This window comes from Carya illinoinensis, chromosome 13 (genome assembly GCF_018687715.1).
Source record: "Carya illinoinensis cultivar Pawnee chromosome 13, C.illinoinensisPawnee_v1, whole genome shotgun sequence".
Lineage (NCBI taxonomy): Eukaryota > Viridiplantae > Streptophyta > Magnoliopsida > Fagales > Juglandaceae > Carya > Carya illinoinensis.
This window is the reverse complement of record NC_056764.1, coordinates 32,300,296-32,315,663: the sequence shown is the minus strand read 5'-3', so window position 1 is coordinate 32,315,663 and position 15,368 is coordinate 32,300,296.

Genomic DNA, 15,368 nt, shown 5'->3' with positions numbered 1-15,368 from the left:
TTCCTCCGCCTCCAAATGTGATCTTGCGGTAAGAAACGTCGGTGTCCCATATAACAATATTTTCGGCCATATTTTAACCAATTGGAGTCTGTGTCGGCTTTGCAAGACGGACAAGCTAATTTTTCCTTCGTTGACCAACCAGAGATATTCACATAAGCAGAAAAGTCATTAATTGTCCACAACAATGTAGCATGCAACATAAACGTCTCCTTAGTTGAGGCATCATATCTAGGTACCCCATATTCCCATAATTCAAGCAATTCATCAAACAACGGCTGCAGGTAAACATCGATATCATTCCCTGGTGACTTTGGGCCAGGAATAATCAAAGAAGTCATAAATAATTGGTCTTTCATGCATAACCATGGCGGCAAGTTATACGGGACAAGGATCACTGGCCAAATGCTATGAGGCTTAGCCAAATTGTTGAAGGGAGTGAATCTGTCACATGCCAAACCGAGCCTAACATTGCGTGGATCCAACCAGAACCAACTATGATGTGCATCAAATTTCTTCCAACACTCAGAGTCAGCTGGATGTCTCATACTAGTATCTTCTATCGCCCATTGCTCTTTATACCATCTCATATCACCTGTTATCTTTGTAGACATAAAGAGACGCTGCAATCTCGGTTTCAATGGAAAATGACGCAACACTTTTTGAGGTATAATGTGCGAGCTATGTGTATTAGGCATCCATCTTGAAGCTGAACATACAGGACATTCATTAAGAGTGGCATTTGCCTTCCAAAATAAGATGCAGTCGTTGGGACATGCATGGATTTTGTGGTACTTGAAACCTAACCCGCGCTCCAAAGACCTTGATTCCTCATATGATTGTGGCAAGAGCGCATCAGGAAAGGAAGACCGCAATAGATCAAGGAGCATGTCAAAAGACTTAATTGACCATCCACCAATTGATTTGATGTGTAATAACTTGACAATGAAAGACAACTTTGTAAATTTTGTACACCCGTCGAAAAGAGGACGCCGGGCATCCTCCAGTAGCTTGTCAAAAGTAGTTGATGGTGAATCTTCAGGTATTGGTTGCCTATTTGGCGGGGCAGTGTTGTCTTGGGGCACATCAAGAAAGGTGCCTGCCTGGACGTCATCCAACATTTGCTACATGTCATCAATGTAATCATCTTCTGATATAATCTCGTCACCAATATCATCGTCATTGACATACGATGTTGTCTCCTCCTCGCCATGAAATATCCACTAGATGTAATTTGGATTGATCCCTTTAATAAACAAATGAGATTCAACCTCGACTATAAGAAGCCACAGATTGTTAAGACATGTACGACATGGACACCGAATGGGATCTGGTCCACTTGCATGGTTTCGTGCTTGTGTAATGAAATTTTTAACCCCTTCGGCATATGCATGTGATCGAAGTCTATCGGGCTCGTTCATCCAACTTTTGTCCATCTAAAAAAATTTCAAATGTGGGAAAGAGAGTTAGATAAATAGAGACTGTCAATATAGGAAGTTGATGAATTCAACTTTGAAAATAGCACGGGAGAATTGTGGAATCATAATATATGGTCGATGGAAAGAATGTTTGGGCAAACTGAAGGCTGAAAATATTTCATTTAAAGCGATTTAGCATGAATGGTCTCAACATGGCAGTAGTAGCTATTTAGTATATAAAACATCCTTATAGGACTACGAAGTGTATGCGTTTTGAGTAATCATGTCATACAAGAAAGGTGGGCTTGTTACAAAATGGTCCAGGTTTGACTCTAGCATGAGTGTGGGGACTAAGTGATGTTGCGCAGCTGTACATTAGGCATATGATGTTAGTTGAGACCTGAGAATTGCATGTTTAACTTGTGTTTACATTTATTTTCGGTGCATTCTTACGATCTCAGGTTCGTAGTCATGCATGGTTCAAGGGTAATTGGTTGTCTAAACATAAATTTAACAAATGAAGATCATAGCAAAGATGGAAAGAAGCCAATATAAATGGGTATTGTTTATAGTCACATTATGTGAGGGTTTATGGTGGAAAAATAGTAGCGTATAAGTTGTCATCCGCATTAAGGTGAACCAGCCTTGTTCAATTTTCAATTGTTTCTTCTTCATGTAAGAATGGATCATTGGATGCTATTCTAAACCTGCCTTCTTTGCATGAAGTGGCCACTAATAAAAATTGGACATGTGTACTTGCACTTTAGGGTAGCAATGCTTATAATTCCTGATTTGGTCTGAAGATGGTGCAAGTAGGTATTGCCATCGGTACATTGATGGTGGTGCTGACACATGCTGTCACATGCTGTAGCAAGTTGCTTTTGCTAGTCAGAAGTTAGAAAGAAAACTTACATGTAGCATTGTGCTCAAGTCTATGCATTTTCACAGTTCTACCGATTTCTAACTTAGCGTGAAAGAGTGCATAGGCTATTCACTAAAACCATTTTCAGCATTTTTGGGCCATGACAAGAGTTCATCCTTGTACATACACACTAAAAAGCACTGTCATGGCCAAGGAGTTCATCCTTGGCCATGACAGTGTGTGTGTGTGTGTGTGTGTCTATTTGTGTCTATATATATAAAAAATTTCCATATATTGTTATACATATAGTTGGGAATTCACTATAAACTACTCAAAAGTAATTAGTAGTCATGTGAAACTATAAAAGTGATGGAAAATCTATTTATATTATTTCATACATTGAAATAGAGTTGTTGTATCTACCCCATGCAATGACCATAAAATATTTCAGACAACATAGATATCCTTAAAAATGTTTTAAACTTCAAGCGGGGTTCTATTGAATGGACAAAACCAGAAAACATCCATAATAAGTGACAGATGCAGAGATAATAGAATTAAAAAACAAGGATAATGAGCATAGTATGCATTTGTTACCTTCAATACCCTACAGCGTAAATTTCAGCTCAACCCTAGCTGAAACGGCTCACCAAAATTCTCTAAGGATCAGTCAATGCCTTTTAAATCAAATGCACTCGATGTCGATCCTACAATATGCACACAAAAAATCCAACGTGTAGTCAGTTTAAACTCAATACTAGAATACAACTTGACAAAATTGACAGGAAAAAAACTTCACATAAAAAATGATAGGAGTAATGGTTTTAAAGGCAATAAAGCAATGACATAAACCAACTAGGGGAAATCAACTCCTTTAGCATTTTCCTTAACTCATCTTCACATAGGGAAAATCAAATACAAAACACAATTTCATAACCCAGTTAACTTCTCTCTATACAATCAGCAGTAAGGCAAAACCCTATAAAACTCCTCATTCCAAGCATGGTAAAAGAAACTAAAAAACATGAGTTATAGCATGTTGGCTATCTAGTAAAGCCCATTGAGTTTTATACAATCCAAAAATATGAAAATTCTGGTTTAAGAATGTATGCATGATTGGAATTTACTTAGAAATGGAAGGGCACAAGTTTGTGTTGAGGTAATCTGGAATTTTACCTCACAAACCAAATAACGGATAGTTTATTTATGCTCCATGTTGGATAAATTGCCTAATCAATAGCTAAAGATTAGAAGATGGCTAGTTTTTGTCCATTTCATTAATAGTGTTTCATACTAACAAAAAACTTTGGTTGTGCAGAAAATGGATGAAAAGGACAGGTTGAAGCCCATTATAGAACAGAGTGCATCAAAATATCGATTTGACATGCTACTATGGACAGCTAAAAAACTAGTACATTCATTATGTCAACTATATTTCCCAATCATATTTTTCTATTGAATAAAAAGGCCTTTAAGACATCAATATTGTGTGAAAACATAACTTGGTTTGCAAGAGGAGATCTCAGCAAACTGGAAATACAAGGGGGTCCATATACAAAAGACAAAGTCCACTAGCAAGTGAATTAAAACAGGAAAATAGCATAATGATCTCCAGAAAATACAGGGCTGAAAAAGGTGCTAACTGGAAATTAATGAAGAACAAAAGAAGGCATGGAAGGGATAAGTGACGAAATAGTCAATCTGCTCAACCACCATAATTTTTCCTATTAACAGTATTCAACTTCTTGCAATAATTTCTATATAACTTCGAATCAGTTGTACCTTTTTCGAGCAGAATAACACAAACTTCTCCAGTATACAAGCATTATTTGACTGTTTCTACCATATTTCCTAATCGATCTCCTGATCAACCAATTGGACAATTTCTTTTAATTGGTTTAATGGATACCGGAAAACATAAACCACCACAACTAGATGCATATAAAAAAATGGATCATGTGGCTATACCCACATGATATCATGCCTAAGACAAACATTCAGCAGATACAACCAAGCGATTTTCAAAAGACAAAATCGCTTTATGACTCAAAAGGAGAAATTAGCCTATACTTGAAAAGTATCTTGTTATACCAAAAACATGCAGATATAAAGGGGGAGTGATAGTGCAAATGATGAACAAAGCGATACATGTGCCGTGCAAAAAACTTGAAGTTCATTGGGGAAATTGAACTTCACCCAATATATACAAAACTTTCATAAAGTAGAACAATATATAATCAGGCCCAATAATGAAGCTATTTCAGACCATATACGTTCTAAGCAATATTCCCATATTGTGGAATATAAATATTGTTAGCTAGCTACTGTCTTATTGGATGCTACTAATTTTATAATAATATTAGATGTTATATATAGATATAACAAGCATGGCTTATAATCGGTAGATAATAAATGGAGGGATATATACATACATATATGTATGTATGAAATCTACATGATATATATGCAGTATGTAGTTGCTGGTTCATGAGAGCATGGAGAGTCATTCCAAATCAGATAGGAGGAATCACAGAGTATATGACATGATGATAATATGTGGTATGGGAATCAGAGTGATTAATCTTGCTTTATATTGCCTAGGCCATGTGTGATAGGGCAAATGATGCGCTAAGCTATATGATCATCATTAATAATATTAATTAAAAGCCTTTACTCTCAAAAAGGATATATTGATATCTTTTTTAAATCGGAAAATCGAAATCAAGCATAAACGAGAAGGGATAATCAAGGCACCCCGGTGAATATTAATTGACAGGTAAATAACAGACAAGTATATGAATAAAAAATAGTTAGAGCAGCTCATAGATAAACACATCATTGAAATCGGTTCTCTATTTAATGTAAACACAGTAAAATATAGATACTTGTCAGCGATTTAGATACACATAGGAGTTTAGAGGTGATTATCCCCTAGTTTAGAGGTGACATTAATAGAAAAGATCAAACGCAATAGAAGATTAATTTATGGAGTGATCAATATTACTACACTATTATATGGACTAATAATAGAGGAAAGGCAGCAAACTAATTAATGACTCGATTTTTAAATAAAATGTTACATTTGATAAAATCCTCGGTGAGAGTTTAGAGAATTACAATGGCCATTGTAATTTGTATCTGCCATAAAGCAAGATGAATTCATTGTTTTTATGAAAAATGTAAGCGGATCATTATGCATCTAACAAGCTTTAAAGGGTCATTTGGTCAAAAAGAATAGGCTAATTGAACCTCAAAACTCCTCAAGTTTTAAAGCTTTACTTTAATATCTAAGCATTTATACCACTCACAACTCAAAGGTTAATTCATAATTACCAGGAAGTAGTATATTCAGCTTTTAAGCAACAGAGAACATCATTCTAAGCGAAATGATTTGTGCAGATCCCTTTATATCGAGACATCTAATTCCCAATCACAACACAAAAAACTATTGATAATTTATGCTGCCTGAACCCCCCCCCCCCCCCCGGAATAAAAATAAACCTCATATAGAACAACAAATTGTGTTTCATTCACTCTCTCCAATCAAAGTCTCACAAGTTGTTTTGAAATTCTCAAACTACAATAGTCAATAGACTTTTATCTCCAGAATTCAAACTAGACACATGTGACTTTGTAAAGTCACATCTAGGTATTTCCATCATGGTTCTTAGATCACAATAAATCATTATATATTCAATAGTAGAATTCAGATAAAATATTCAATAAATTAAATTGAGAGATATTCTTTCACTAGATTTGGCTCAATGAGTAGCTGCTGTTACACATCAAATACATTGTCAATATCATTATGTTTAAGTCAATAAAAAAAAGGTATGGAGAATATATGGCATGATATCACATTGATTTATCTCATTCTAATAAAAGGAAAAGGATCACTATAATAAAAATCAACATCTCCATTAATATGACATCATAGGACATATTAATGGCCTCTTTTTTTAGTAAAAGTTAATCTAACTAGGGGATAAAATGAGATAATGCTTTGGCAGTGACTAAGAGTACAACCCATTCTCCTCTAAACCATTATAGGTTATATAATGGAAGCACAAGCGATTTAATACTGTGAATTACCTACACTATATCCAACCTACTCATGTATGATCAATTATAGCTGCTGGACAATTTCATGATTTGATTGGTGAAAACATTGACATTTTGCAAATGTGTAGCAGCAGCTACTCAATCAAAAAGCCATAAATACTGGGTTTAGTTTAACATACACATTTGGTGAGCTTTGCTTTTCAATCTGGTGTGTATTTACCTCTGTGCTCTAACTATAAATGCAGTATGCAATTGCATTTATAGGGATGTGACCATGCTTCAATTGTGGGTACATGGCAGTGCTAGTTGGAAATAACCCAACTAGCACTGTACTATGGCGGCTTCCAAAGACATCTTTCTTATGGAATTATATTTGTGCATGAGTGCAAACCTTTGTTCAATCAAAATCTCTGTTGGTTGAGTGTGTTGAGAATTGCAAGGGAAAAGATAATACTATAGAAGTTGGAAGTCCCTATTTCCAGCAGTAAGAATTCGAAGTCACTTGAAGGGCTTGATGTTTCCTACTAATAATTTTCAATTTTCAGAGATAGAGTTCATTGTCTGGCTTCGAGTTGATGGATGCTTATGGTTGGCAGGCAGTAGCGACCTGTCATCTTTGGATTTTAGTCTCCATTATAAAGATGTAGCTAAAGAAAAGGGGGGGAACATTAAGCCTAGAGGAGAAAGTGTCAAATAGAGATCTAAGACTCTCTTTCCAGCATGGAATCTGAATGAAGAAATTTTCAATTTTGTCTTCATGCATGAGCTGGTGGGGGGTATATAAGGAGACTAGGGAGGAAAGTAGAGGGATATGCACAATCTAGAATTATATTGTTGAACAAGTCAGCAATAACAAAAGTTTGGAGGAATTGTGAAGTCAACACCCCAAGGCATAAGGATTTTGTTCTGTATTCTTTATAATAATTCTATTTAACTAACCATATTACTGCTCTTGTATCTGGGTCTATTACACAGTGTTAAACTTATTGTCTACAGTCATATTATAAATTCAACCTAACTTTAATTGTTTAGATCAATTAACAATTAAATTGACATCTTCATATGCCTATAATAACATAATAGGATATATGAGGAATTTGTCTGCATTTTGTAATGCTAATCTACAACATGTGCCGAAGTTGTAGATGCAAAACTAATAGTGACTTTTGATACATATTAGCATCTTTATCAAAACTGAATAAAAAGACAGCCTTTCCCACAATAAACATTAGCATGATGATCTAACATGAAAAGAACACCTAGTTTCAAGCAACCAAGCATACTAAAATTGAATTTAACAAGCATGATGACTTTTGTTCATCCAAAAAAAATTCTTAGTAGGGTATTTTTTTGATTAAAGCCTGCATGGACAATGTTGGAGATATAAGGTTTCAGTTGGCCAAAATTATTTCCCAGAATCTAGCCCTAAAACTAACCTTAAAAAGGATATGTTAGATGAATGGGGTTTAGCAACAACAAATATATCGATTAAACAAAGACCTAATATATTTGAGGTTGAACATAAAAAATTGCCAACTACGAAGAATGATACATAACCAATGAATTGACAATATCCACAGCATCGACAGATCAGCAAAAAATAAAAATTTCCATATAAAAAAACGACAAAATGTTTATAGTCAATAAATTGTGCATGTCATCCAACAATCCAACTAACCCCTCGCTGCCAGCTATGTTCATGCATGTTTGGAGAAAATAATGAGTTCCAAACAGACAACTTGGAAGTAGAAAAATACCTTGCACACGCTAAGCAGTGGTCGAGCAGTGGATTTTGGCCAACTGGGGGCTTAGAATGGACTGAAAAGCCTCGCACACAGTATGTTTCAAACCTCCAACTTCTTTGTTTCTGACTAACACTTCATTGAAGAAATTACCCCGTTGGAAAAATCACAACAGAGGGCGATTGTCTCAGCAATCCCTGTGGGTAGGCTGGCATTCAACAGAAGGGGGATTTTAGTGCTTTTGGTAGCCGAAGTATTGGGTTCAGAAAGTGGAAGAATGGAAGGGGGTTCATAGAATTGAAATGGGTAAGCCGATCGATGGAGGCACGGTTTTCTTGGTTTTGGAAGGAAACGATGACCTAGCTTGAAGGCGCACAAGAAAAATGCAGTGGAGGCCAGAGATGGAGCTCTTAACCATATTCGGAAATGGGGATTATCGCAATGGTGCACTATGGATTCACCGGAAGGGATTTTACTTTCAGGTGAGGGAAAATTGAGTAAAAACACACGGAGAGAGAGGGTACTGTAACTCGCAGGCAGGGAGGGAAATAAAATGTAAGTTTGGCGCCTGATATTTATTCAGTGATTTAGCAACGAACTTTTTCGTTGCTAAAATAATTAAAGCCGCTGCTATATACTACGTGACACTTATCGCCACTTAATCAGTGATTTAATGCAGCGATTAATAAATCGCTATTATATGGCATATATTACGGTGATTGTTTTGGCAGCAGATAAGAAATCGTTGGGAAAAGCCCAGATTCTTGTAGTGGATGATCCTGAGTATGGAAATCCATGGTAGGTAGTCGAGAAGTTTGCATCAAGAAATGTATACGATTACATTCCAGAGGCAGATGAACCATATGAAGAAGTTGATTGTCCAGACCACGAAGAAGCATCTCGAAAAAATGAATCAGGTATAAATCTATTTGTTGATCTAAGCCAATATAACATGGTCCTATTGCGTAGAGAAGTTATTCAACCCAAAGTAATTGAAGGCGAAGTGTTGGAAGAACACGAATCAACTGAAGTGTCTACTAAGGATAAGAGCGACTGTTCCAACAAAACTGATATTGAATGATTTACAAACAGATATTTGTATATGTATAATTCTTATAAAAATTCATAATGTACCTTATTCAAAAAATAATTTATTATGATTTCAAACAAATATGCCTTCTAAATATAAAAGAACACGTAAGCCATCCCCACCCTTTACTAAGTCCCCGTGTGGATCACCTGCCAACAATAGTGGGCCAACATCACCAAAATCAGAATAAGATATTTTGTCACTGTATATATTTAAAATAAAATAATTTAATTAAAATATATGCTTTACTTTTTGTATATATAGTTGTTGTGAACTAGCATCAAGGTAGAGACATTACGAGGGGTGTCTGCACAGAAAAAAATAAAGAAAGTAGGTAAAATTAAAATTGATATATCTGATGATTACACTGGTGGCTCTGGGGATTCGGCAACTTGGCTTGCTTTTTACGTTGGTACCCTTCCTCGCATGTATGCACCGATGACTACATCATCCTAGGCTAAAATTTTCCAAGATGTGAAAGACCACATCAAAAATCATTGCTGGTGATCAGCTTAAAATTTTGTCTTCCAAGCATAGAAGCTGTCAAAGTAATATAAGGATAAGTCCAGGATCATATTCCACAGGGACAAAAGATTATCAAAGCGTTTGTAAAATTTTCTTTGTGTAAAATATGTATCGATTATGAAAGATGAAAATAAATGTGAATTTATGTTTCTAAAATTACCAAAACTAAGAGACTTAGAGAAAGTGTGTAGCAAATGAATTAAACTTGTAAGAAACAATAAAACAAACACTTGGGATACAATTTTCACCCACTAATTTGGAGGTAAATTTACTTCTCTTTTCATCTTCTCTCAACCATGCTCCTATTCCTAGAAGTCATGGTCGGATAATATAACAATGAACCCCAATTCTTAGTCTAATAAAACCACTTGACAAATTATATAAAAATTATAAAATATTGGAAAAAAGCTATCAAAGTCTTGTTACTTGTTCAAGTATTAATTGTGCCTTTACGTCTACAACTAATCTAAACCAAGAACAAAAAACTTCAATCCTTCCTAGATGTAAATTGAAATATTATCCAACAAGTTAATCATTGAAATCAAATAATCATGGAAGAAAATTTACTCCAAAACGATCATAGGTTACTCATTGAATCCCAAGTCTAAAATCTAGTCTATTATCTCTAAATTAATAAAATGCTTAAAATGATAAATTCTAACATTTCAAATTGTTGTATGAAAATAAATGCAGAAGAATAAATTAAACAAACTGAAAGAAGCTAATCTAAAAACAACTAAGAAGTAAAGCTCGAAAACAAAAAAAGAAAAATAAAAGAACGAGAGAGAGAGTTCCCCCTCTGCTACCCGAACGGAAACGAAAAGGATAAGAAAAAAAATAAAATAAGCCGCCCGACTACATGAAGAACTGAAGCAAGAAACAAAAAAAAAAAAAAAAAACTAAAACTCTGCCAACTAAAATCTGGAACGAAAAGTTGAGGCAAACTAAGAACGAAAAAAAATGAAATCCGAACGAGAGAGAACCTCCCTTCCGTCCGTCTCTCTGTAAAGAAATTAAACTACAAGAAAATAGAGCAAACCAGCCGAACAAGTCTAGAACTAAAGAAAAAAAAAAAAAACTAAGAACTGTCAAAAATGAAAAAGAAGCAGCCGCCTCCGTCTACATCCAAAAGAAAAAGAAAAAAAATACTAAGGACTACCCTACCCTAGGTCTTTGTCTTCACAAGCTAAAGAAAAGAAAAAAAAATTAAAAATAAAAACAATACTTCCAAAACCCTCAAGCGTCCCCACTCAAAACAAGAATAAAAACATATAAAAAAATCCACCACCTCCCCAAAACTGGAAGCAATAAGTCCAAAAATAAAAAATAAAAATAGAATGCCCAATAACAATCCCATAATCACGAAATTGCCCCTTGCATCTTTAGTTTATTGTGAGGTCATCTTCAGCCCTTCCTTCTCACGAAAAATACCCTACATTAATTCAAATTAAGTGTTCATAATAATAAAAATAAAATTGAGATATTAATTCTGATGTGGCCTAACAGCTGTATTATAAACCCTTTAAATTGTAAAAATATCAGAATTTATTAATTTACTCAAATTTCATAATCTATTCCATAATTAAGTGCTTAATTCATTTTAGTTAAACAATTTAGTCACTTTAATAACTTAATTATGTGGTTTTGACACTTTATCACCTAGTAATAACCTACTTAATATAACATGTTAATTTAAATAACTTTTGTATTTATACTAATTGTTTATAATTTTTTGAAAGATGAGTTTGAACTAAATTTTGGCCAGCGAAATGATCGACAAACGATTGAGGAACTGATGTCGAATGCATTCCGAAGGTATAAAGGTTGATGCCATCCACACTATCAGAAGTTTAATACTACGACAGAGGCGCGTCAAAGTCTATTCCAAGCAATGCTACCAAACGAATAAGAGAAAGTTTGTGATATGTTTGAAGATCCTACTTATCAGGTAATTTCGCTGCTATCTTTTTTTAATAATATAAGATAGATACATCAAACATATAGTTGTAATATTTTTTTTTAGCAACGGAGTATGGTGAACAAAAAATATAGATCAAATTTAATGAATCACCATCATGCGGGTTCTCGATCTTTTCATCGCTTATCTAAAAAAATGGTAAGTTATTCTAATCCCTATTGAATATTAACATATACACTTTTCTGATTTAAGTTCTGATATAGATTTTCATTTTGTAGCAAGAAGAAAGTCCTGCTAACTATGATCTGACCCAATTGTATGCTAAAGCACATAAAAATCGTGATAGTGTTTGGAGCAATCCTAAGGCAAAGGCAAATTACGTAAGTTTAAGTTTTTTTAATTTGATTGTCTAAAAGATATTTTTGTTACCTATACTAAATTTAATGTTTTTTTATTTTTTCTGTAGGATAAGATGATATCTCTTAAGAAAATTGTTGTAGATCCATCTAATGAATCATCTGTCAACAATGTTCAAATCCTTTCTCAAGTTCTTGGATCACGTTTTGGATATCTGGGGGGCTTAGGACATTGCGTGAAGCCATCCTCAACATCGTCATCATCTTCTAAAGTCAGATCGAATGACAACAAGACTAAGGAATGAGAGGAAGCTCCACTTGAGATAAAATGATTGAGGTCGAATAGTTGCTAATTCGATTAGATCAAGTAATAGATTTAGAGGCGAGATTAGAAGAGATGCTACAATTAAATAACCAAAAAATATTTGAACAATTCCAATTAATGATGTCCCAAAACTCTATGCCACCACCACCACGACGATCATAATTCATTTAATTTTCTTTTTAATTGCCTTTAGTTATGATGTTCATAAATATTTGAAAAATTGATGTATATGATTACAATTTGTGTAATATTAGTATGTTCTTTTTAATTAAATTTTGATCTGTTTGACTAATACTTTTAAACGGTAAATAACCCGTTCGAATGGTGAATTACCATTTATGCATCCATTCGAATAAAAATAAACCCATTCGAACGGTATTGGAGAAATACATTCCGTACATTTGTTCGAGCAATAAAATATTTCTTTAAACAACTTTATTTTGCAAAATCCCGTTCGAACAGAAAATTTCCAAAAATAAAATGTTTGTTCGAACGAGAAGAATTTATTTTCTAAAAAAAAATCACTTGAAAAATGTATTGGTTCTACCGAACAAGATAAAAAATGGGTATTAGTTCGAATAAACATAATTGTTCGAACAAAAGTGTCGGTTCAAACAGAAATATTTTCATTCAAGCTGGATTCTAAGATGACATTTTTTTGTTTAAAAAAAAATCCGTTCGAAATGTTTTGACTGGTTTTGCCCATTTTTGTCCCTAAAAATACTTTTTGGAGCAAAAATCTAAATACTTTCTGAGACGCTCTTTTGGAAACAAAATAGAGACAAAATTTTTTCATCTCTTGATCTAGGGACAAAATTTGAGTTGTTTGAGACAAAATTTTTTGTCTCCAAAAACCAATTCTCTTGTAGTGAAACTCTATGTTTAAAAAAGAAAATTAACTAATTCTCTTACATATAAACTCTATGACCCTTCCAATAAAATTCTAATAAGATTTTTCTTCAAAAAAAGAAAAAAAAAAATATGAACAAGTTTTCATGAGTACTCTACTTAATTAGTGATCATCTTGAGTGCTGAGTGCCTTGTTATTCATTCGACAGGTTTTTATATATATGTTGTAGATATATAGTACTAAATTATAAATGCCTTCGCTATTTTTTTAACTTTTGAAGTACGTACTACGTACTAAGCTGGGTTCCACGTGAAAGTATAATTCTATACGCAGCGGCCGGGGCGGTGGTATAACGTGCAAGAGTACGTTCATGTGACAAGGTCTTTGATCATTTGGAGAAACAATTAATTTATGTTTGCATAATCTCCCTGGAGTTGATCGATTTACAATGTTTTATATATTTCTTTATTTGATTTTCAAGAGGCACTAATTATTAATATGGCATGCATGAATCGATCTCGCGATAAATGAAATTAATACATAATTGATAGCAAGATCAGAAACTGGCCCACAAAATTATCAAGCAAAGTCAAGGTTCTGTAGCCGGCAGGGGAAGACATGAGTAGCACTAGTACTTCCAAAATCTAAAAGAATAATATATATATATATATATATTGAGAGAGAGAGAGAGAGAGAGAGAAGCTAGCATGGGATCTTGTTTCCCTTTAAAAGTTCATGTTTTTTCTTTAAAACTCTTATAATTAACCCCTAGTTCATCGATCCTTCTCGATTGAAACGTGTGTACGTACTATATATTAATTTTTAATATCATCTTTGTAATATCCCGTATTTTAATGTATTTTTATTAAATAAATATTTATTTGATTTAAAAATTAATTCTCTTATTTTAAATTTTTTAGATTTTCATTAGATTTATTTTATGATTTTTAAGTTGTGAAATTTATTTTGATGTACTTTTTTAATATTAATTATTATTTTACATTTAAAATGTTCTTTAGTTTAAATTAATTTATTGTTGGATTTTATTATTTTATTTTATTTAGTCACTATGTTTCAATTATTTTATTTAACTCACCGTTTTAAATTTATTTTTATTCGATTAATTTGAGACCCTGAGTTGGAAAAGGCATAACCTCATTTCTTTTCATTTCTTTTTCTTTTTTCCTTTTTCTTTTTTTTTCTCTTTTTCTTTTCCCTTTTTCCTTTTCCTTCTTTTTTTTTGTTCTTCTTTTTCTCCTACTTCTTCCCTTCCCATGCGAGCCTTTCCTCCTCTCTCCTTCTATTCATTTCTTCTCCTCTACCCAGCGCCCCTGTGCGCCATCTGTGAGCCTCACCGCCCAGCCTATCTTCACCCCCTCCTGTTGGTGACCACCCCCCCTAGTTTTCAACTCCAATCGTGCCGCCGTCAGCCCCCATGCCCCTTCCTAAGCCGAACACCTTTTGTTATTAGCGCCATTGTCACTCCACTATTAGCCACCACTTCTTCACCACTTCATCACAATCCTCTAACAACCCAAACCACTCTTTTCCAACCCCAAACCACCTCTTCACCACTTTCCAATTTGACCTTTTCGGCTTTCGATCACCCTCTACGTCGCCACCCATGGCCAACCACCTCCACCAGTAGTTTCAGCAACATCCTTAAGCCCTACCCTAGCCTTCCCTAGTGTTCATTTGTCTCCATTCAAATATGCGTATTTTGAGACCACTATGACGTTGTTTTGCCAACACCTTTTGCAGCTCATTAATATTCTGAAAATTATATTATAGCGCTGTAAGTATTTTTTAAATAACTCTTGAGATTTAAATATATTTTGCATTAGATATTATTTTATAAATTTGGTTAGTTGTGCCGGACTGAATTCGAGGAGTTGGGGGTCCGTTGGAATGGGGTTGTTTGTGTGATTAGTTGATGTTGCGATTTGTTAGTTGTTGGATATTTATTTCGTGTCATACATTACATAGTGCACGCATGTTCATGTTTGTAAAATGAAAACTGGATTTTTGCATAATTGCATGCATGTTCATGTGTATATTTGAAAACTGGATTTTCATGTGATAAATGATTTTGGATATGTTTGAAATAATCAGATTGAACGGTTTGAGAGAGAGTTTCTATAAGGATGGTGGTAAGCAGAGACGATGGTAAAGTCTCACCTATGATTCTCTCCTACAGTGGTCTGATAGATTGAAAGAAAGGTA